At 45.4% G+C, this 24,475-nt stretch overlaps 1 protein-coding gene and 1 pseudogene across 1 annotated transcript in view; both read right to left on the reverse strand.

Moving 5' to 3' along the window:
• Nucleotides 1–24,475, reverse strand: part of nkain1 (sodium/potassium transporting ATPase interacting 1) — a 375,231-nt gene that overhangs the window by 60,759 nt on the left and 289,997 nt on the right. The window lies entirely within an intron of this gene.
• LOC137343868 (U2 spliceosomal RNA) lies at nucleotides 2,059–2,202 on the reverse strand (annotated as a pseudogene).

Consider the following 24,475-nt stretch of genomic DNA (forward strand, 5'->3'; position numbering starts at 1 on the left):
CGATTCCTTCAGTTTCCCCACACCTTTCTGTCTTGGAGCCACCACTTATCCTGGGATACACTCCCATAAGTATCTGCATCCCTCCGGTACCTCCACCAATCGCCATTCGTCACGTGTAAGTCTGAGCAGTGAGGTTATAGGGCAATGGGGGGTGGGGGCAAACTTGGCAGAACCTAATCATTGGTTCGTAATTTAGCTTGTCTATGCTCCTAGCGTTTTCAACCTTTAAAAAAGAAAAACTTGTGGTTTAAATAACATCTTATCGCATCTCTCAGAAACAAAGTGCTTCACCTCTAATGAATTACTTTAACATGCGGTGACTGTTGTTATGTGGGCAAATGTTGCAGCCACAAGGCAAGATCCCACAAACAGCAATGAGCTGAATGACCAGCTATTTACTTTTGGTGGTATTGGTAGAGGAAGGAATGTCAGCCAAGACACCAGGAGAACCCCCCTGTTCTTCTTCAAACAGATGTAAGGAGTCTTACAACACCAGGTTATAGTCCAACAGCTTTATTTAAAATCACAAGCTTTTGGAGGCTTCCTCCTTCGTCAGGTGAGTGTGGGATTCCATAAATGGAATCCTCCTACACTCACCTGACGAAGGAGGAAGCCTCCGAAAGCTTGTGATTTTAAATAAAGCTGTTGGACTATAACCTGGTGTTGTAAGACTCCTTACATTTGTCCACCCCAGTCCATCACCGGCATCTCCACATCACTTCTTCAAACAGTGCCATACGACATTAAACATCTACCTGAACCCTAGAACAGGGAGGGGTTTGGTTTAAGGTCTCATCCAAAGGTTGGTCCCTCTGACAATGCAGCTGTCCCTCAGCACCGCATCACTAGTCTACATTACGTGTTACAGTCCTGAGGGTGGGGCTTGAATCCACTGGGGGCCGAAATTCAAATTTGGCAGGGGTGCAAAACGGGCTGGAGCGGATCGGCTGCCTGTTATAAACCCCGCCCGAGTTTTCTTTCCACTGAAAACAAAAAAATCTGGGAAGGAAAATCGGGTGGGGTGCATAAGGGGCGGCCAATCAGGTACCACTATCGTTGTGCCCATGCCAAAGTTGAATTTTATCTCTCGTAATGTCTGACTCTGAGGCAAGAGTATGACCAACTGAGCCAAGTCTTGATAGAATCTTGCACTGTGGGCCTTGACCATTCAATATAAAAAAATGACACCAATTCAACCAGCGGACTTTGCAATACATATCGGCAGGAAATCTTAAGTGAGGAAACATTGGTGCTACCAGTGACAAGTGGCCTGGTTACTGGCTGGGAGAGGGTCTGTTGCGATTATGGAAAACGGTCACATTTGAGCTTTTGGGAGCTTTGCGGATAATAAGCTTATATTTACATTGTAAAATCTGTTTTCTCCTTCTTCTGTAAACCACTTTAAAGTGAGCCAAGGGATTTCACAAATGATCTGCTTAAACTGATACTGCTTATCTTTCTCTGTCAGTCTCAAGATTCCCGGAAATCCAAGAGGCATTTTCTAATCCTGCATTAGTCTGCTCTTAACAACATTAGCATTTTTAAATATTTCATGTTTGGTCTCTTTTCCCTCAGATAATATATCCGAGAACATCTGGAAACCAACGTTTATCTCGTTGGGTCAAAGTCATTTATCATTGCCTCAAAAAAAATACCTTTTTTCAGTTGCTGGGGCTTTATAGGGTTGCCAACCCTCCAGGATTGCCCTGGAGTCTCCAGGATTTAAAGGTTAATCTCCCGGACACTGCTGCGAGCAACACCCGGGAGAAAAAGCAATAAAAAAGTGTGTGTTTTTTATTCCTTTTCTTTGAAAACTTTTGTATATTAATTATAAGAATATTGAAGATGGAAAAAAAGGCTATTTGATTGGGCGGTTGGTGGCGGAAGGTCATGTGATGAAACCTCCAGGAATACCAGAGTTGGCAACCCTGGGTTTTAACGGTGACAATACTTTTTGTTTTTAAGTGCAATATATCAGCTTTATTCTCAGTAATAATACATACACATGTACAGAGACGCTGGGAAAGACCTGTTTTTCCTTTTGAATATCTCCCCACAGGGAGGTGTGCCGTTCCCAGAGACACTGCAAGATTGGGTCAATGTGTGGAGTGGACGGAGCAAGCCCCTATTCCATCTCCCTGTTCCAAAAATCAATTTAACACATGGTTCCCCCCTTTTTGTTACTGAAATCAAACAAGATGGAGCCTTTCTTTTTTCATTGTTCTTAGTGTGTGAGCGACACAAACAAGGTAGCATTCACTGCCCTGAGAGCATTAAAAGTCAACCACATCATGTGGGACTGGAGTCATGTGTAAGCCAGAGTGCTTGGGTGTGGCAGGTTCCCTTCCCGGAAGTACATTCGTGAACCAGTTGGGGTTTTTTCAACAATCTGGATTTCATGGCCATTTTCTGGTGCTAGCTCACAAATTAACAGAATTATTGAATTCAATTTTCATAACTTGCCAGGCTGGGGATTTGAACTCACAACCTTTGCGTTGCTAATGCCAGTGCCATAATCACTAGACTATCATATCTCTCCTCTTCTATCAGCACTCACTCTTGCTGGCATATAATTCAACGGACGCCAACTACGTATATTGACAGGCTATTCCATTATGCAAAGTAGCACAGTTATGTCCTCACCCGTGCTCTTTCCAGCGGGAGTCAGGAGTGTGAAACCTGGTTGAGTTCCCCCTTTTGTAGCCTATTGGTGCTGAGGCCAATTGTAGCACTCACTACTGCCTTCTTGGCTGAGATCAGCTGACTCAACATGGACAGGGGATCAAACCTGGGACTGGTGCATATGGCTCCATTACCCATTGCCTTTACCAGCTGGAGAAGGCTTCAGGTTTATATTAATTTGTTCACGGCGTCACAAGTTCTTCAGAACCGTGAAACTCCTTTCTTCCCTCAGCCTTCTCTCCTTCCTCCACCAATCTGCAGGAACTTTTAAAACCCAAGTTTGACACCACCTAATCAGTACTTTTCAATTTATATTGTCTGCTCTCCTATTCTTATCAAACTGGTGCCTTAACCCTTCATCACAACTTGTCAACAATGAAAAAACTGCAGATGAAGACCAAAATATAAAACAAATATATATATTCCAGGGTCAATTACAAAGAGTAGCAGAGTAGAATCATAGAATGATAGAGCACAGAAGGAAACCATTCAGCCCCTTGTGCCTGTGCCGGCTCTTTGAAAGAACTATCCAGTTAGTCCCACTCCCCTGCTCTCTCCCCATAGTCTTGCAACTTTCTCTTTATCAAATATCCATCCAATTCCCTTTTGAAAGTTACTATTGAATCTGCTTCCACCGCCCTTTCAGGCAGCGCATTTCTAGATCACAACAACTGCGTAAAAATATTCTCCTCATCTCCCCTCTGGATTTTTTTTGCCAATTATCTGAAATCTGTGTCCTCTGGATACTGACCCTCCTGCCAGTGGAAAGAGTCTCTCCCTATCTGCTCGATCAAAACTCCTCATAATTTTGAACACCTCTATCAAATCTCCCCTTAACCTTCTCTGCTATAAGGAGAACAATCCCAGCTTCTCTAGTCACTGTACATGGTACGGTATATCTGGTACCTCTGGTAGTGAGTGGGCTTTACTGAGTGGCCAAGTGTATGGACAGCCCTGGGAACCGATTGCAGGTAATGGCAGTGATACTCATCCATATTGCTGTGCTCACTCATTAGGCATGATTTTAATAAGGCAGCGGGACGGCAGCAGCGGAGAGGGGGGTGCATAGGCGCACGGCAAACACGAATAATAAAAACTTAACGTTCCCCTCGCGGTCACGACTTAATTGGTGGCCATTAATCTTGTTTCCGGGTTTGCCGTCTGAAAGCTGCGCAGTGGGCGGACTGCGCACCCGCATGACAGGCTGTCAGCTGCAGCGTCTGGATTTAAAGGGCCTTTGCTCCAATGGATTTTGCTGGAGCAAGGAGCAAGAAGACCCAATGGAGCAGCACAGGGGCAAAGCTGCTCCAAGATTCAGCGATGCCTCACTTGAGGTGCTGCTGGCCGGGGTGAAGAGGAGGAGGAGGGAACTATTTTACGCGGCCGGCAGGAGGAAGCGCCCTGCCTCTGCCACCAAGAAGGCCTGGCTCGAGGTGGCAGAGGAGGTCACCAGCAGGAGCAACATATCCCGCACCTGGGTCCAGTGCATGAAGCGTTTCAATGATCCACCTAGGTCAGCAAAAGTGAGTACACTTACTGATTCTCCTGCATTCCACGTTGTACATCACCCCCTCCGCCCCCCAACCAACTCATTCTGCACTGCCAAGACATCACTCCATCACATCACTTCTCACACCCACTTAAGGCTCATCCTCAACTTATCTTCACTTCCTGAGCACTTCCTCACCTCCCCATTTGTGACCCCACCACGACCACTCACCCCAATCCTGATCCGATGTGACGCCTCTGTCTGATACTCACCCTCTGATGCAACTCTTTCACGGTCAGCCTCACCCAAACCAATGCATTCATCGGCTGGCCACTTCACCCTCACTCATTCACACGTCTGTACTTTCTCCCCTACTAGAAGAGAGTGCAAAATGCACGCCAGAGGACGAGGGCTGGAGGGGGGGCCACAACAAAATGGTCCTCACAGAGGCGAAGGAGGTGGCCCTCTGGAGATCAGCCGCATCCTCGAGTGCCTGTCCGTTGGGGAAGCCAAGACTGGCACCCCACAAACATCTGGTGACACAACTTTAACATTCACCACACACAACATGAAGTGATGTTAACAACGATTGGCGTGTTGAACACCTCAGTATGTTCATCGCAACATGACACATCTGTGATGATGCTTAATATTGCCTTCTGTTCTCTTTCAAGCCCTGCAACGACTGCAGTGATGGGAGAGGGTGATTCCTCAGAGGAGCTCCTGGCCTCTGAGGGCGCACAGTCACATCTTAATGAGCCATCCACCAGCGCAGATACTCACACTTTGGTGGGTCCTAGTAGTCAGTTAGTTGGATTGGCATGTGGTGAGTCACCACACATAAGTGAGCACGTGCAGACACTGGTGGTAGGGGCAGCTGTGGAGAGTCCGCGTCGGTGGGCGTACTCCTCTCCAGGCTCTGTTCAGCTGGACGCAGATGCTGAACCCCGGGGGGGCCACCTTTTAAAAGGAGAATGATCGAGGGACAGCAGCACATTTGCGAGATACTGGAACAGGTGCCATGCACACTCTCCACAATAGCACAGAGGATGGAGAAGTCCAACTCCTGCATTAGTGGAATGGTGGCACAGGTACGTGAGGGAGTCTCTGAGATAGTGACACGGCGACGTGAGGAACTGTCTGAGAGAGCATCGCAGAAAACTGCGGGAATGTCTGTGATGTAGGGACGGCTAGCCTCCATTGAGCTTCAAGAACGGCTCACAAATGAGACCATTCAGGCCCCAACAACAGCCATTCGGACTCACGGTGAACAACATTCTGCCGCCTTAAACAAGCAGACAGGAACCTAACAACTGGGCTTCCAAGGCATCATACATGTCCTCCAAACTGTTCTCCAGCAGGTTGGTAGGAGAGATGTGGGCCTGTCCCCCCAGAGGGATGATGGCGAAAGGGGACATGGAAGTGGGGACGTCACTCAAAGTGCTCCCAAGTCTCACCCGTTGCCCCCCTCTCAACCAGTACCCACATCACTGTCTCCTCTCCAGGTGGCCGAGTCTGCCCCTGCACAGGTGCAGGCAGAGCAGTCTTTGGTGGGGCCCTCGCGGCCTCCAAAACCCAGAGGGCATAGGCTGAAAGCATCTAAGCAGTCCGGGCATGGACATGAGCAACCTGCCACTACCTCTGCTGCAGCCACAGGGGATGCACCCATGTAGAAGTGGTTGGAAGAGAAAGGCAAAGGATTTGTGATCACGAAGGGGATGCACAAGGGTGTCTGACAGACTGTCATGTTTTTCATTTCTATTTGTTTTTTGTTAAAGTCACATTAAATGGTATCATTCTGACCACTACGTCTTGCCCATTCTTGATTGCCTTTTGTGATAGCTCCCTTTTACGTGCTTCATCATGAAAGGCAATACTTGATGCCAACCAGTGGGTTACTTTACAGTGGGTGCACATGTAGTTGCAGGACTGTTTTGTGCAGGGGGTGGGGGCGTTGCTCTTTCCAGGTGGTGTGAGGACTGGACTATTCTCACTTTGTGATCTTATGAGAACCATTCACATATGAGTGACTCCCTGGCCTCATGAGCAGCCAGGTGAGCCATTGCTCTGCCCATGGGTTCGTCGTCCTCCTCCTCCTCAATGTTCATTGCAGATGTAGATGCTGGATGAGGGCGTGGGGCCTCATCAATTGATACCCCTCTCTGTTGCACCATGCACTATAATGTGACCCACTCTCACTGGTGCGTATTGAAGTGCTCCCCCAGAACAAACAAGGCACCAAAATCGCATCTTCAGCAGTCCTATCGCATGTTCAATTACAGACCTGGTGGCGATGTGGCTGTCGTATCGACGCTGTTGCTCGCTGATGGGATTCCTCAGAGGTGTCATCAGCCATGTGTGCAGGGGGTATCCCTTGTCCCCGAGGAGCCAGCCCGTAAGCGTGTTCGGTGCGTGGAAGAGGTCTGGGATGTCGGATTCCCTCAGAATGAACGAATCATGGCAGTGCCAGGGAATCTGGCACACACATGAAGAAATCTTTTGCGGTGGTCACAAACGAGCTGAGCGTTGATGGAGCGATATCCCTTTCTGTTGATGAACAGTCCTGGCTCGTGTGGAGGTGCTCGGATTGCTATATGCGTTCAATCGATTGCACCCTGTACATGTGGGAAGCCAGCCACAGAGTGGAAACCCATTGCCCTCTCCGTCTGGCTGAAGTCGTGTTTCACACAGCACAGGAAACACGCTGATACAGCTTTAAAATTGCTTGCCTTCATTGTTAATTGTACTCATGGACATTTCAAGTACCTTAAGTACTTGATTTAGTGGTTTGAATATCGTCCCGCCAGTCTTCCGGGTTTGGGTACGGCGGGCGCACCCAGTTGACACTGGGTCGTGTGTGTTCTTCAGCGGGTTGGAGCTGGGATTCCTGCCCGCTCCAAAAAAACAATTTTCTTTGCCCCCCCACCACCCGCCCCCCCACCACCCGCCCCAAGCGCACCTGCAGATATCTTTTAAAATCGTGCCCATTGTGTCAGTGCCCGGTGTCCGCTGGTTGTGCCAATAGATCTTAACAATTACCCTCCTTTGGTGAGATGAAGCATGCTTCAGGTGCTTGGTAGGTGACTTATGTGGTGGCTGCTTTTGATGAAAGAAAGAAAAATATAGCCTTTGTGAAGGTTTTTAATGGCTTGATAACCTAAGATGAGACCGCACCTGGAATACTGCATACAGTTTTGGTGTCCACACTTAAGAAAAGACATACTTGCTCTCGAGGCAGTACACAGAAGGTTCACTCGGTTAATCCTGGGGATGAGGGGGCGGACATATGAGGAGAGGTTGAGTAGATTGGGACTCTACTCATTGGAGTTCAGAAGAATGAGAGACGATCTTATTGAAACATATAAGATTGTGAAGGGGCTTGATCGGGTGGATGCGGTGAGGATGTTCCCAAGGATGGGTGAAACTAGAACTAGGGGGCATAATCTTAGAATAAGGGGCTGCTCTTTCAAAACTGAGATGAGGAGAAACTTCTTCACTCAGAGGGTAGTAGGTCTGTGGAATTTGCTGCCCCAGGAAGCTGTGGAAGCTACATCATTAAATAAATTTAAAACAGAAATAGACAGTTTCCTAGAAGTAAAGGGAATTCGGGGTTACGGGGAGCGGGCAGGAAATTGGACATGAAGCTGAGTTCGGATCGGTCAAGGCCCTGTGGGTGGCGGAGAGGGCCCAGGGGCTGAGTGGCCGGGTCCTGCTCCTACTTCTTGTGTTCTTTAGATTTGAGGTTAGGATCAGATCAGCCATGATCTTATTGAGTGGCGGAGCAGGCTCGAGGGGCCGATTGGCCTACTCCTGCTCCTATTTCTTATGTTCTTAGATATAATTTATATACCATTGCGACCAAATACTGCAGATTTTATGACTTGAATAACTTTACTATACCTGTATACACAGGCATGAAAAATTGATATTTATGGGTGCATTGTTCTGCTCATTAAGCAAGCCATGCCAGGACTTAAAACATAGGAGTGAATATTTTATTTCACATGTTGAATCTTTATGTTTGCCAATCTAATGCAAGCTGTGTGTCGTTATGGGCAATGAGGAACTGGACTGAGAGCCTTATGCCCAGCTCAGAAAGAGGACCTTTATTCTGTTAATATGGATTGGATTCAAACTCAGAAGCCAGAGGTGGAAGAGCCATTCTAACCCACTCCACCACCCAGTTTCCTACAGAAACATGGGTCCCACTGAGATAGAAAAGCATGGGAGAGGAGCATTGGTCGCATGGTGCCAAACCTTGGTTTTAAAAGCTGGCAAATTGCATGAGAAACGTCAGAGAGCGTTGAGAATCTGGGAAAGGTGGAGTAGGAAATAGTGTGACAAGTATTGATTTTATCACAGTGAGGGTGTAGGGAGCAAGAAGGGAATGTGGGATGAGATACCTGTGGCTTGCAGGGAACAACAGAAGAGGGTTCAGTGAAGTATAGAACTCAGAAGAGAGAGAGAGAGAGAGGCAGGAAAGGTTCCGATGGAGAGAACGAGGTTGGAAATTCAAGGAGAGAAGGATCCGCTAACAGATGACATCCTTTTTCCCTGGATCCTGTTCGATGGGGGTGAGGAGAGAACCTTCCCAGATATGGGAGTAGGAGTCGAGTCTTGGGCTTTAAGAGTTGTGAAGGGTGCAAAGTGGTAAGTGGAGCTGGCACTAACAGTCACCGTTAACATAAAAAATACCCAAAACAATAAAACTACCTCATAAAAAAGAACAGTATACAAGGGCAGGGGTTTTGCTCTGAGCAGCGAACGAACAGTAGACTTGCACCCGACCACAGACTTTCTATGAACTTTTGGACGGCAAGTTGCTGTAAGTTCGAGAGCACTAACAGTGCGGCGTCCTCTACAGGGCATCTGGGACCTGTGTGAACAGGGCAAGCAACTGGGTATCTCCTTAACCAATCAGGTTGAAGAATCGTTAATGAGCAATGCAGAGTCTGAACCAGGAAGTGTAAGTTGGAATAGTGAATTCAATATCAAATCAGGCACAGAAAGCAAAATAAAGAGAGGGGAGGAAAGATTGAATTAAGAGAGAGAGATAAAAGGGACAGAAAGAAAAAGTAATTTTTTTTAATGCCCAGCAATAATTAAAATCTGAAGGAATGAGACTCCACACTTGTAAAAGTTAATTTTCAGTGCCAGATAGGTTGTTTGACAGTAATTAAGACTCTCCACACCGTTAAAATGGTACTTCGACTTGAAATGACTTGACTGAGCTTTCTTTTGGCGAGTTTAGTCCGTATCTATCAGGTAAGTTAGAGATCCACGCCGATCGGGAGTCAGACGGTAAGATGCTGTTTTTGCGCATCGTTTGAAGGAGCATCGCATCTCGGACAGCAACTTTCGGATTTCTGCGAGTGCGTTCGCCGGAAGTTACTGTCAGATTTGTATATGAATAACAGTGAGTGCTGTTAGCCTCACCGTTATTTTCACAGCAAAATCCAGCCCAATATTGCATAGATATATATAAAAGTAACAAAATGTGCTAGAGTGATTTTCAAGACACTAATGTAATCCTGGATTGAGGTGACAGCCCATAAACCAATCAAGTTTCACTGGCCCAATTTATGACATCATATAAATCCTTTGAACAGATTAATGTCTCATAATCACTCCCAAATACTTCTTATTATCCTAGACATACATTCGGTAAACATAGAAACACAGACTGGGTGTTCACAAAAGGCTTATTTTTTAAAAAAAGACAAGCTACTGCAATACTGATTATAGCAAGAATGTTACTGACTGGCAATCAGATTGGATTTTCGTTACAGGCACCTGACGTTAGAATAAATCAACTTTGCCTTCACTGTAGTGATGACCAGAGTTTAGAAATAGATTTCTTTTGTTACACTTAATTAGTTCTGAGCATTGGCAACATACATCGACTGAGTTGAACCATGAATCAAATCGACAGCACCTATCTGCTGGTTCCCAACCATTGGATTTACCCAGCTGAGCAAATCTGATTTTCAATCTACCTTTTTTATGAATTTCTGGAAAAAGGTAAACTATGTATATGTGTGTATATATATTTATATACAGGCAGCTGTAATTCTCACTTTCAATTCTTTTTTTTATGGTGTGTATCAGTGGACAGAGTCAGTTTGCTGTCAGTAATTCTAAGTCGCTTTTAGTAAAGTATAGCCTCATCGTACTGGGAATTACAGCAAGCAGTTATTCAGTTGAATTGAATCGGCCTCCACTGGTGTCAGTAGAAGCCACTGGGGAGGAGTTGGATTGAATTGAGAACTGGGTTTGAGTCTGCTAATTGAACGCACTCACAGCTGTCTGGAGTAAAGACCAACCCTGCTCCCAGTCACCACCAATGTGCTCCCTTCCTCTCCCGACCCCTGCTGAGGATGTGACTTCGCAGTTACCAGCAGTCTTTCCAATGCCTTGCCCCCAGGTCGTTTTATTCCCATCAGTCGCTCAGTCAGACAACATAAATGTAAGAGCCTCATCCAAACAACAACAACTTGCATTTATATCACGCCTTTAACAAAATAAAACATCCCAAGGCACCTCATAGGAGCGATTATCAAACAAAATTTGATACCAAGCCACATAAGGAGATATTAGGACGAGTGACTATAAGCTTGGTCAAAGAGGTAGGTTTTAAGGAGCATCTTAAAATGATAGAGAGGTAGAGAGGTGGAGAGGTTTAGGGAGGGAAATCCAGAGCTTGGGGCCGAGGGAGCTGAAGGCACGGCCGCCAACGGTGGGGCGATGAAAATCGGGGATGCGCAAGAGGCCAGAATTGGAGGTGCGCAGAGATCTCGGAGGGTCGTGGGGCTGGAGGAGATTACAGAGATAGGGAGGAGTGAGGCCATGGAGGGATTTGAAAACAAGGATGAGAATTTTTAAATCGAGGCGTTGCCGGACTGGGAGGCAATGTAGGTCAACGAGCACAGGGGTGATGGGTGAACGGGACTTGGTGCGAGTTAGGAAACGGGCAGCAGAGATTTGGATGAGCAAGTCAGTTTACTCTGGGTTGCCATCGACTACACGATCCCTAATGCATCAGGAGCTGGTGTCTTTGGCACACCATTAAGCCCAATATCAAAGCAGATTAGTATTTGGGGTTCTCAGTTTACAATTGCAGACTTTCCCCCAGTCACCCTGTCACATTTCTCTTGGGCTACAAATCAAAATGAATGTGACAAACATTTCCACTGTGGATCTGCTGAGCTTCACACGGGAGCAACTGATCTATGTGTATGATTTTAGCGAAAATTGCGTCTGTATTTTCTATTGTCTCCAAAACTTTATTGGGCTGTCATTTTTCATTTTAGTTGTAAGTTCTGCTTCTGAAAAAAAAAATTCATCCAATCGCTCCCACTTTAAAGAAAATATAAAAAGTGCCAGAAACCAGATCTAAGCTGGGATTGCTCTCCTTAGAGCAGAGAAGGTTAAGGGGATATTTAATAGAGGTGTTCAAAATTATGAAGGGCTTTGATAAGCGAATAAAGAGAGACTGTTTCTACTGGAGGGAGGGTCAGTAACCAGAGGACACAGATTTAAGATAGTTGGTAAAAGTACTAGAGGGGAGTTGAGTAGAATTTTTTTTTATGCAGCAAATTGTTTTGATCTGGAATGCACTGCCTGAAAGGGCGGTGGAAGCAAATTCAATAATAACTTTCAAAAGGGAATTTGATATATACTTGAAAAGGAAAAATTTGCAGGGCTGTGGGGAAAGAGCAGGGGAGTGAGACTAATTGGGCAGCTCTTTCAAAGAGGCGGCACAGGCACGATGGGTCTATCTACTCTATCAAAACCCCTCGTAATTTTGAAGACCTCTATTAAATCTCCCCTTAACTGTCTCTGCTGTAAGGAGAGCAATCCCAGCTTCTCTAATCTCTCCACATAATTGAAGTCCTTCATCTCTGGTACCATTCTGGTAAGTCTCTGCACCCTCTCCAAGGCCTCAGCTCAGGAGATGCTCCAGCTAATTGCAGTGCCTCAATCATTAATTGAGATTCTATGATAGCCCTGACAGAAGCTTGCAGTTCAACATCAGTTCGATGCTCCTCCCTACTTATCTACTGAGGTAACGGAACGAGGCAGCTTTCTGTCCTCCTTTAAAAAAAGACACCAGATAAAGGCACCAACTGGACAACCCCCTCTGTACTTAGACATGTCAAATCACAACACTTTATAAAACAGATGCTCTGCTGTTTCAAACGAGATAATCCGGTGATATACTCCCCTGCTTTTAATGTTGCGATTGTGTATAAAGCTGCTTAAAGTTTGAGCTGACAGTTTATTTCCATTTTAATTAGTATGATGAATGCCGTACTTTGCAACTATATGTGTAAATCAGTTTTATGTTGAGATTTGCACCGGTTTACAGATTCGCAACCAGCAGTAAACCATAAAACCAAATTGCTTCTTTAACACTGCACAATAAACTATGCAAACCGTGCTTATTAAGGGAGTGGCTCTTAGCAGCTGAATGTAACACCGTTCTAGTATTTATGCTCGTGTTCTTTTATCCATCTAGTGACTATCTTCGCTGCGGAGGGAGAAGGAGTCTCCAAGGTGTCAAAGTGGCTCCAAGATAACATGCCTGGCGTTTGGAATTAAGGCAGCCCTTTATTGTGAGCTCGGTAATCTGCTATCTGATCCAGGCAGGTCCTCAGTACTTCTGGGCACTGTTGGTATTCACCAGCCGATCTGGCTCACCAATAGATCCTGTTAAAAGGGGGGAGCGTTTTCTCAATCGGCTCTCGATAACCCTTCAAGCCAATGGCCTAACAGGCAGTGTGTTCTTAGCCGGACACACAGTGGGGAGCTCACCAGTGCTGTGTGCTGGTAAGCTGCACGGTTTGACTTGGTTAAACCATGGTCTGCCAACCTGCATCCAAGGGGAGAGTGTCTGCACTCTGTATTAGGCAAACAGAAAACTGGAGTTATATCGAGTCAGTGCATGCCAGCATGGTAGTGGGGGCCAATACAGTGCCATGTGGAACACCGGACCAAATTCGGGACCTGGTAATATGGTCATCACTGGTTCACCCGGTGAGCTCCTTCCTTTCCTTCTGATCATTCAATACAGAATGAACCTGAAATGTACCTGGAATGAACCTTCCATTTATATCACGCCTTTAAGGTAATAAAAAATCCTAAGGTGCTTCACAGGAGCGATTATCAAACAAAAATTGACAGCAAGCCACATAAGGAGATATTAAGACAGGTGACCAAAGGCTTGGTCAAAGAGGTAGGTTTTAAGGAGCATCTTAAAGGAGGAGAGAGAGGTAGAGAGGCAGAGAGGTTTAGGGAGGGAATTCCAGAGCTTAGGGCCTAGGCAGCTGAAGGCACGGCCGCCAATGGTGGAGCGATTAAAATCAGGGATGCACAAGAGGCAAGAATTGGAGGAGCGTAGGGATCTTGGAGGATTGTAGGGCTGGAGGAGGTTACAGAGATAGGGAGGGACGAGGCCATGGAGGGATTTGAAAACAAGGATAAGAATTTTTAAATCGAGGCTTTGCCAGACCGGGAGCCAACGTAGGTCAGCGAGCACGGGGTGATGGGCGAATGGGACTTGGTGCGAGTTAGGATACTCAGCCAATTGCGGTGTAAAGTTCCCTCCACCCTGTCCCAGCAATGTGCCCAAGCCCTGACCTCAAAGAGTACACTCTGCTGCAACCATGATACATTTCCATTTCCCGCACCAGTAAACCTTGTGGCGACTCTGAGTTAATTGCCACTTAGTGTCGATGTAAGGGAATTTCTGTGTTCCAGTCTCTTGCCTAAACTTATTTCACACTGGACTCTTCCTGTTAGCAGAGAGAGGTGATCTTGAAGCCTCGGATACAGCAGCAAAAGAACCCTGAACACCTCCCAGCCTCCCTCCCCCTCAAACTAATTCAAGAAGCTTTCTCATCTCTACCAGGACTGCACGAATCACGAGAAAGGAACCAAGTGACTGGAGGGGCTTCTGATGTGACACAGATCAGAAGGATGTCGTGCCCTTTTATCTGATGATTAATTCATTGTAGGAGGAATGAGCCTTCAGTGTAAGATTGATAGTGTAACCTCACAGCCCTTGTAAACCATGAATTTAAGCCAGATTGACACAGGAAGTCTCTTGTATGCAACCGCTGAATCTGAAATTGGCAGGCCAGAGATCTAACTAGGTGACATGGAACTAGGGTTATATCAAGTCAGTGCATGCCAGTATAAGTAGTGGGGGCCAATGCAGTGCCATGGAAACAAGAAACAAGTATGCATCATGATGAACGTTAAACCCACCCTATTTGTTGGCGTGGCCTTCTCTTTGTCACAACCTTCCTTTATCCTTCTTTTGTTGACACCATTATGATCACTGATCCCAATAAGCCCCGTCCTACACAGCCTTCCCCCTTCCCTGCATCCGTGCTGTTTTTCCCCCCACTCTCATTCTTCCCCAGGCCCTCAAAAGCTATGGATTTCTTTCCCTCCCTCAGTCATTCATTCCTCCCACAATCTTCAGGCTTTTATAACCCAAGCTTGATGTCACTTAATCACACGTTCCTTACTTTTTTTATTATTTGTTCATGGGATGTGGGCGTCATTGGCAAGGCCAGCATTTATTGCCATCCTTAATTACAGCCTCTTCTCTTTTACACTTTTTAACCTTGGGTGTCCCGCACTAAGGATCTCAGCACTTCACGTAGGCTTCTGAATTGTGAGAAAATCTGGTAGTCACGTTGGATGGAGTTTCTTCAATCCACATCCAGACCACTAGATGGCAGTAAATAGATATGGATCCTGATAAATATCCATAAACATACATACATACACATACATACATGCATACACACACGCACATACATGCACATACATACATACATACATACACACATGCACATACATACACACGCACATACATACACACACGCACATACATACACACACACATACATACACACACGCACATACATACACATACATACATACACACACATACACACACATACACAGACATATACACACATGCACACGCACGTACAGGCATACACATGCACACGTACGTACAGGCATACACATGCACACACACACATACATACATACACGCACACATACATACACACACACATACATACACACATACATACACACGCACACACATACATACATACACACACACACGCATTCATACCCAAACATACATATAAAATTACACAGTGTCTGCAGTGACTCACTGGCTGCTCTCAGACAATCCTACAATGCGACCAATGCCAGAAGTTGAGCTCCTGGGCTTTCCTCATCATTACCGCTCGTTGTCAGGTGGTACCTGAGCGGGAGGGGGCAGCAAATTGTCCGACAAGCCGTTTTCCTGTCTGCCTGTCAATCGTCGCCATTTCCGGATGTTCCGCCATAGGCGACCGCGAACATTGGCTATAAGTAGGCAGAGGGCAACGCCAGGTCGCATCTTCTGCCATTGTTGCCGAAAGAACGCTGGATGCTAGTAACACTGGCAGGTTACCAGAATCCAGTGTTGTTAAGGATAGGCAGGAGGCCCTTTCCATCAAGGAGCCACTGAGTCATTTCTTCCACTTGTGAGTAAGAAATTTCATCCTTTGACTGGCCTCTCCCAACCTACTGCCCCCGTAGACAGGACGGGCCTGCTCCATTGCTGTAGACCCTCGCCTTCCATACCCTCCCCCTGAGGTGAGCTCCCCGGCGCAGGTGAGAATACCGCCAGGAGCCTGCCTGACAAATGCTAATGAGGCTGGTCCCGGGACATTCACCAGGGAATCAGCACTGAATCAACTGAGGGGGCCTCTCTCATCGTGGTTTCCATAGTAACAGGCAGGTGCACCAGAGGGCTGAGGAGTCTTTAGAGGTGACGGTCATAGGAACAGGAGCAAGCCTTTCACCCCCTCCAGCCTGTTCCGCCATTCAGTTAGATAATGGCTGATCTGCATCACAACTCCATTTACCTGACTTTGCTCCATATCCCTTGATACCCTTACCTGACAAAAATCGATCGATCTCAAGTATTGAAAGTCGTCCTTGACGTGAGGGACAACAAACAATCCTGGTACCCCAACAATGAGGAACCAGCTGTGAAAATATTTTGGACACAGGGTTCTTGGGAACCATATAAACTTTCTTTAAATAACTCTGGTATTAATTCTTTTTCCCCCAAATCAAAAATGCAAAGACTACACTTGGGCAGGGCCATTGGCTTATGACGACTGAACTAATCATATTCCGGGATTTTTAGCAGTATTTCAAGGATCGATCTGTGATTCTGTGCATTTTTCTGTTAAAAACCACAAACCAGTGGTTAGTCAGTTAGTTAGTTCCCTGAAATGTTCGTGTTGGGAACACACACAAAGCCGACGACAATTTAGTCTTGTTAAATGGGAACTTCAAGCCATCTTGCACTTAACTCTGTTTCTCTTCCCCCATTGAAAAATGCTGCAGTGACAGAAACTCTCCTTAATGTTTGGGCACTGTGAAAGGTTACTGTGGGGCCCGTCACATTTATAGGATGCCTGCGAGGCTTTGCCATCGAAAGGTCAGATAATGTAATAACACTGGAAATTGAAGGACGGGCTGAGATGGGACACTGGGACATGGCTTTTATTAAAGCACCAATGAATATTAAGGGGGGCTGTTTCTGCTGCGTTGTGGCTGTCAGGAGGATTTGGAGATCTGAATGTTTTGTTTTTGAATGATGTGATGATGCTCACAAGGCACAGGTTGACTGTATCGGAGAGCATTGCTGAGCGAATTGTTTGAAATTTCCTGCTGCCTTTAAAAGTCCCATTTCTTTGATGCACTTTTCTTCCCTCTCTCATTATCTCTACAATCAATCTCAACGGGTGATTTCCATCCATTTTCATAGCCTAGAGATACGATTTAATGGCCAGGCTCTTAATATGTATGCAGGAAATTCCTTTGTGCCCTACTTTAATGGAGACATTTAGCTGTTTACCTTAAATGAGTTAGCGCCTGGGTCAAAGTAGCAAAGGAATTCCAAACAAAGGTGTTAAATGTCCATCTGTTAATTTGATAAACACTCACCCCCCCCACCACAGCCCCCGAAAGAAGGTTATTAAAAAATGTAAAAAAACTGAACGAATAAAGAGTCAGGGTGATTATTGGAGGGTCTCAGAGCTGGTGAAATAAATAGAAAATAACAGAGAGGTAAGGAGGGATGGGAGGAGAGGAAGACATCAAGGAAACAAGCAGAGAGAGAAAGCAAACTAACATGGAAACAGCAACAAAGAAAAAGAGGAAACAAAGGGAAATGAGAGGGGAGTGAGGCAAAGGGATGACAGAAGACACTAATGAGGTTAGCTGCCCTTTATTGAAACCAGTGAAGCTGAACTGAGAAGCACCAACCAAGATGCCCCAAGCAAAGGAAAATAAAACATGATGTGAACTTGAAAGAGAAGGAAATTGTCATTGAACGATTAACAATTGCAGGACAGTTAAGGAATGGGGTCCTATAATAATAATAATATCATCAGCAAAAAGCAATGAAAACCATTTGTGTCATATAGAGTATTTTAATAAACATTGCTCAGTTATAAGCATTTTATTCCTGTGTAATGTGATGCAGTTATACACACACAACACACACGCACATACATATATACCACATGCATGCACATACACCACACACAGCACACATATATAACACACATATAACATATACAGACACATACATATACACATATAACAAAACACATGCGCGCGCGCGCGCACACACACACACACACACACACACACCAAGCACCTGTTAACAATGTCCTACAGTTAGATCATTTAAGAGATTCCATATTGCCAGCTCTGATTTGGAGCCATGCACCAGTGGGGACAGGATGTGCTGTCACGTATCAACAGAAGTCACTTTCCAAGAGACAGTAAAAGGAATCTGCAGTCTCGATCGAATTTGCAGAAAAAGTGTTAATTATTACAAGAATGTCCCTTGGGTGATTTTCCAACAGATGAGGGGCATCATTATCTGGCTGTCCTATCACTAAACCAGGAAGTTTCATCCTCCATTTACGCTCCTAACTGCTTGAGGCACTGAAATTCTAGTGTAACCTATTTTGTGCAATTCTTCTGACTTGCAGAAATTGTTTTGCAAACAGTAGCACTTCCCACACCACTTGAATATTCCAGTTCTGGCCTCTTGTGCATCCCTGGTTTCCTTCGCTCCGCCATTGGTGGCCGCGCCTTCAGCTGCCTAGGCCCTAAGCTCTGGAATTCCCTCCCTAAACCTCTCCGCCTCTCTCTCCTCCTTTAAATCGTTCCCTAAAAGTCGCTCTTTGACCGAGCTTTTGGTCACCTGTCCTAATATCTCCTTATGTGGCTCAGTGTCGATTTGTGTCTGATAACGTTCCTGTGAAGCACTTTGGGATGTTTTACTAAGATAAATTCAAGTTGTTGCTGTTGAAAAGCAAGTCCTGGGTAAAGGTCAGAGTTCCAGATAGTAATGAGAGGGAGGAGGGGGGAAAGCTGAAGGGCACAAACGCAAGTGCAATATTAAAGTACGGTCACAAAAGATCGAGAATTTACAGGAATTTTAAAGGTGGGGGAGGGGGGGTTGGGCAGGGGGGCAGCATGACGGAGCAGATCCAGGATGTCACTACTAAAACCTAAGTTGCTGGGAAACAGGCAGAAGAGCTGGAACAGGACCACCTACTGGGTGGAGGCCTGAACCATCACAGCTCATTGTTGACAGGGCATTCCCGTGGGAAATGTTGACTTGAAAAGCATTACTCAAAAATTGTGTCAAGTTTTTGACACAATTGAGGAAGTTAAGTTTTTGGGACAGGAAGTATAACACATTAACAAGACGTTTAATATCACACTAGTGGATCTTCTGCTGCGTTGCCCACTGAAAGCCAGGATAAAGCCAGTTTCCTTCAGAGTGCGTTAATGATGCTGTGGGTACAGGTGTGGGGATCTGCAAGCTCTGGGGCTTATGGAGCTCTGCCCGGTGGTAGCAATGCACAACTGCAAGTGTGAGACAAGATGGAAGGAACATCTTGCAGAACCAAACGCTGCAGAAAAAGAAAATCATGCCAAGCTGCCAAAAATAGTCGGGAAAGCTTAAAAAACAGCTAACCTTGGCAGGAATAACATATTAGAAGGCATTCAGGAGGCAGCAGGGTGGAAAATAGGTCCTGTGGGCAGGAACAGCCTGCAGAATCAATCGCTCAGAGTGGGAAAGAAAAACACTCAGAAAAAAAATGTTACGAACCACTTACTTAAGTAAAGGCAAAGGGAAACTGAAGCAAGGGCAAAAGAAAATGATGTGTAGCTGTTCTAAACCTCGGCAGCTTCTGGAGATTATGAAACTGCCGTTAGGTGGGAGACGTGTATGGCTGCATGAGCGATTGTGTATCAAAGAATGGTTATGCAGAAAGAGTGCGCAATATACACAGGAACATGGGAACAGGAGTAGACCATTCAGCCCCTCGAGCCTGTTCCGTCATTCAATTAGATCATGGCTGATCTGTACCTTAACTTCATTTACCTGGCTTTGGTTCCGCCAGCCTTAATATCCTTGCCTAATAAAAATCTATCAATCTCAGTTTTGAAATTTTCAATTGACCCTCCAGCCTCAACAGCTTTTTGGGGGAAAGAGTTCCAGATTTCAACTACCCTGGAGTAGTTGTGTTAAGAAGTGCTTCCTGACATCACCCATGAATGGTCTCAATCTAATTTTAAGGTTCTGCCCCCTTGTTCTGGACTCCCCCACCAGAGGATATAGTTTCTCTCTATCGACCCTATCAACTCCTTTAATCATCTTAAACGCATCAATTAGATACCCTTTAACCTTCCATATTTGAGGATAAAGTTTCGTTCATAGAGCAGTATCCAAGGTGAATCCACACATTCAGAGGAGCAAATTATAAATCGCAAAGCAAATTCGTTGCAACTATCTCATAGATGGATCAAAAGTACGCACTGTGCGTGTTGAAAATTTGTCCATGAATATTTGTGTAACCCATTCAAGCGAAAAGATCAAGATGATCTAACATTTAATACTAAGGTATGACATTATTTCAGCTGAAGTTTTTTTAATGTCAATTTTGGCCAGAGTTGAAAGCAAATCAGCTTTTTGATGTTAGAACGTGACATGAGGAACTCGGGACTGATCAGCTGAACACTGTCAGAGTTACTAAAGACAGACATCTTGAATTGCCATCCGACCGATTTTCAGATGATGCCTCGGCATCAGATCTTAAGGGTTGTAGCCCTACTGCAATAAACTCAGTCAAGCTTTGGCTCAGTGATGGCAAGTCCGAACGCAGAGACTTGAGCACATAATCCAGGCTGACATTGCAGTGCAGTGCTGGGGGAATGATGCACTGTCAGAGGTGCCATCTTTTGGATGTGATGTTAAACTGAGGCCCCATCTGCCCTTTCATTTGGGTAAAAGATCCCATGACATTATTTGAAGAAGAGTAGGGAAGTTCTCCCGATGTTCTGGCCAATATTTATCCCTCAACCAATACCGAAAACTGTTTATCTAGTCATTTATTTCATTGGTGTTTGTGGGATCTTGCTGTGTGCAAATTGGCGGCCGCATTTCCTACATAACAACAGTGTCTACACTTCAAAAGTACTTCATTGGCTGCAACGCGCCTTGGGATGTCCTGTGGTTGTGAAAGGCGCTATATAAATGCAAATCTTTCTCTCTCTCTCAGCTTAAAGTAAAATAGTTTCAATTTCTTGCCCGGTTGCAAGAAAGCCCTCCTCTTTCATCTGATTAGGTTCAATTTCCAAAGAAGTCAAGATTTGAAACTGGTGAGAAGCCTCATATAAAACCTAGCAATCACCCACTCAATGGCTTCAAAGATACTACAATCACAAGTTCCGAGAACCTGATCTAGGAACCATCAAGAAGATTATTACAGGGACCTCCCCACCCCAGAGCTGGTCATCAGAAAAACTATCAACAGTAATAGAGGTAGGTCAGGAATTTCTCAATCTTGGACCATAATACAAAGAGTAGAGCAGGATGTTATAGAAAGGATGAACTTGCATTTATATAGTGTCTTTTGCTTCCTCAGGATGTCCCAAAGTGGTTCATTGCCAATGAATTGAATGAAGTGAAGTCACTGTTACCTAGGGAAATGCAGCAACCAATTTGCACACAGCAAGCTCTCACCAATGAGATAAATATTGGTTCAGGATAAATGTCAGTGAGGACACCAAGCAAATTCCTCTGCTCTTTTCTCAATGATGACCACATGATGTTTTATGTTCACCTGAACAGACAAACGGGGCCTCGGTTTATCCAAAAGGTGGCACCTCTTGATACTGAGGGAGCGCTGCACTAATGAACAGAAGTGTCAGCCAGATTTTTGTGCTCAAGTCTCTGGATTGGAGCTTGAACCCACAGCCGCCTGACTCAGACCTAATGAAGCAAGGTGCCAGAAGATGAGCTGGAATAATGGTCACGGTCACAATGGAAGTCATTCATAACTTTGAGCAGACTCATTTTGGTGCGGTGAGAAGGGCAGAAGACTGGAGGGAGTTGAACAAAGAATTTCGAGAGAGATGGGCACATGGCTGGGAGGTATCAATATGCTCAAGGACCTTAGAGAGGAAAGGGAGGTCGCAGATGGAATGTGTCAAGGCTGGATTCATCAAAAGATGGCAATCCTAAGCCTACATGAAGCATTGAGCATGGAAAAGAAGCACGCACGCATGTATAGTCACTATCCCCGTCCCAATCTTCTCCCCCACCTCATGACGCTGTGATTGGCAGGTATTGGGGTTAATGGCCAAAGGACAGAACAAAACCTGCATTTCTGGTGATAAAACTCTGCTATAAAGGACCCAATTTTTTTTCTCCTTCCCCTTCGGCAAGCTGCTTTTCCTACAGAAATAGTGAAAGGATTAGCAACACAGAGAGCAGTCTACCATGTAAAAACGAGCATTCATTTTAAAACATTGTTTTAAATGATAACATCCACTGATCATTAAAGATAGGCTTAAAAAATTGGATTTGTCGCACATACAAAGCTGATATTATTAATGGCTACTTGCTGATTCACCTCACCTTCTCTCCCACTCTTTTTAACCTTGGTGGTGTCCTGCATTATGGGCCTTAACCCTTCACTTAGCTTTCTCACTGAACAAAATCCACAGCAGATTCCTCGTTTGTCTTCATTGCCCTACAAGAGTCAGGACAGTAGCTGCTGGAAGTGCGGCTATGCAGATATAATAATAGCACCCATTAATAGCAGTGATTAGACTGTGCGTCTTCTCTCTCTCTCAGAGATGCGTGACTTGTAGGTTGAGTGCTTCCTTTAATTAGAATGGGGACATTTTGTCCAGCCTCGCGCTTCTCTTTTGTAGAGAGAAGAGCAGAAAGTAATGAGTTGTTGACTGAAATTCTGCCGCTGTCAGCACGACTCGAAGAGATGAGTTCAGGAATTTGTTCATCGAACGTTTCCCAGGCTGCGTTGTGAAAGAGTTCGAAGCATATTTGTACACCTCAGCTCACAATCACTTTTTTTTCCTCCTTCCACCCAATTTTCTCTCATCTGGGCAGGAAAGTGGAGTTGAGGGTCGAAGATCGGCCATGATCTGATTGAATGGCGGAGCAGGCTCGAGGGGCCATGTGGCCTACTCCTGCTCCTATTTCTTATGTTCTTATCTTCTCCAGAAAGCACTGACTCATTCTGACATGGAGTTCCACATGCATAAGCAGCGAGTGGCAACTGGACATTCAACCATGGGGGGAAGTCACACCCAAGCAGAACCGTGCCCTCACTCAATGTCCACACATGCACACTCTCCAGCAGGAGTCACTGGGTGATGATCAGGAGTGGGGAATCTGGCTCATTTCCCCCCCCTCATTGGTACAGGCACCAAGGTAAGGTTTCTACCAGTGCCTGGCTGAGGCCAGCTAACTGAGCACAGGCTGGAGGACAGAACCCAGGATTTTCCCTGCTCTGTTAGGGGCTCAGCTGTTTGTTGTCGGCATCTCCACATCTTGTCTTAACTACTTCAGCCAATGGGAGAAAGCAGAAAGTGTCATCGTCCCTCCTTTTTGGTTCCCCCACCCTCCACACCATGTGCTTCTCGCCAATGCTGACAACCTGCGAGCAGGCCTTGCCAGCGCTGATCTTGAATGTGAGTGTGGGTCCAAGGTGAGGTTGCCCATTGACGCCTTCCTCTGGATGACGGGAAAAGCCTGGCCTCTGCTCAGCACCGCCCCCCTTGAGGCCTCAGGTGAGATCAGCACACAAGCCACACGGTGAATTGTGCACACAAAGCCAATCTCAATTGGCTGTGGATTGGTGAGGCAGGTTAGTCTACCCCACGCCGCTCCATAAAGACACTTCAAAATGTCACATCAACCTTGTTGGTGAGGGAGCAGTTTTCAAGTGTTAACGAATGTTGATTCATCTCTACCTTTTCCGTCTGCTTTTATTCTAAGTCTGTCTCACTTCTCACACATATTTTCTATGCAATTCAATTAAGAAGAAAAACTTGCATGTTCAGGCTTTCCTTTCAAGACTGTAGTTTTTATTTTGAAAACCATTATTCCCAAGGCAGAGATCAGCTAACCCCCAAATCTGCTTTTGTTTTCTTTTGAAAGATCAATTGAAATCAGAACGATTTGCTCCTTACTTCTTCCACAAGCCCGAAGAAGAGAATTGATCCTCTGTTGATCAACCACTGGCTTCTCCCTTTGATTTCCTTTATAGAACAACCCATTTTCTTTTTCTCCCTTTTGACAATTTCGCATTGTTATGTTTAAAGAAGGACATCATAACCTTGAACATTGCTCCGTACAACAGAATGGAATGACAGCGAATTACATGGGAGTGATATTTTCACATCAATGGACCAAACAACATAAAAGAACTTTCATCAAACTTGCATGTTTCCCACTGGCACGTCAGTAATTAAAAATTGGAAGCTTTTTTTTTTCCAAGTTAACATTGGCTCGGGAAATATTTGGCATGCTGGATTAGACACTGCGTATCCACCACTGAGCTCAAATCCAGTCCAACTCGATGGGATGAAAGTGCTTGCCGACTGTATGATTTATGAAATGGATTTGGGCAGTTTCAATATCCTAGTGAGCACAAAACTGCCTCTAATTTGGTAATCTCATTGAGAGAGACCATAGTGTTGGGGCTGTGTGAGGAACATTTCAGGGGGTCGTGCTTGATGCTGACATTGGGTGCCTGAAATGGAAATGCATTCCATCTCTCAGCTCTGACATCCCTCAACTTGATGAGCAGAAAATTCACCAATAGGATCGGCACTGCTGATTTGACTAACAGTTTACCTTTGTTGCATGAATGT

This window comes from Heptranchias perlo, chromosome 26, assembly GCF_035084215.1.
Source record: "Heptranchias perlo isolate sHepPer1 chromosome 26, sHepPer1.hap1, whole genome shotgun sequence".
Taxonomy (NCBI): Eukaryota; Metazoa; Chordata; class Chondrichthyes; order Hexanchiformes; family Hexanchidae; genus Heptranchias; species Heptranchias perlo.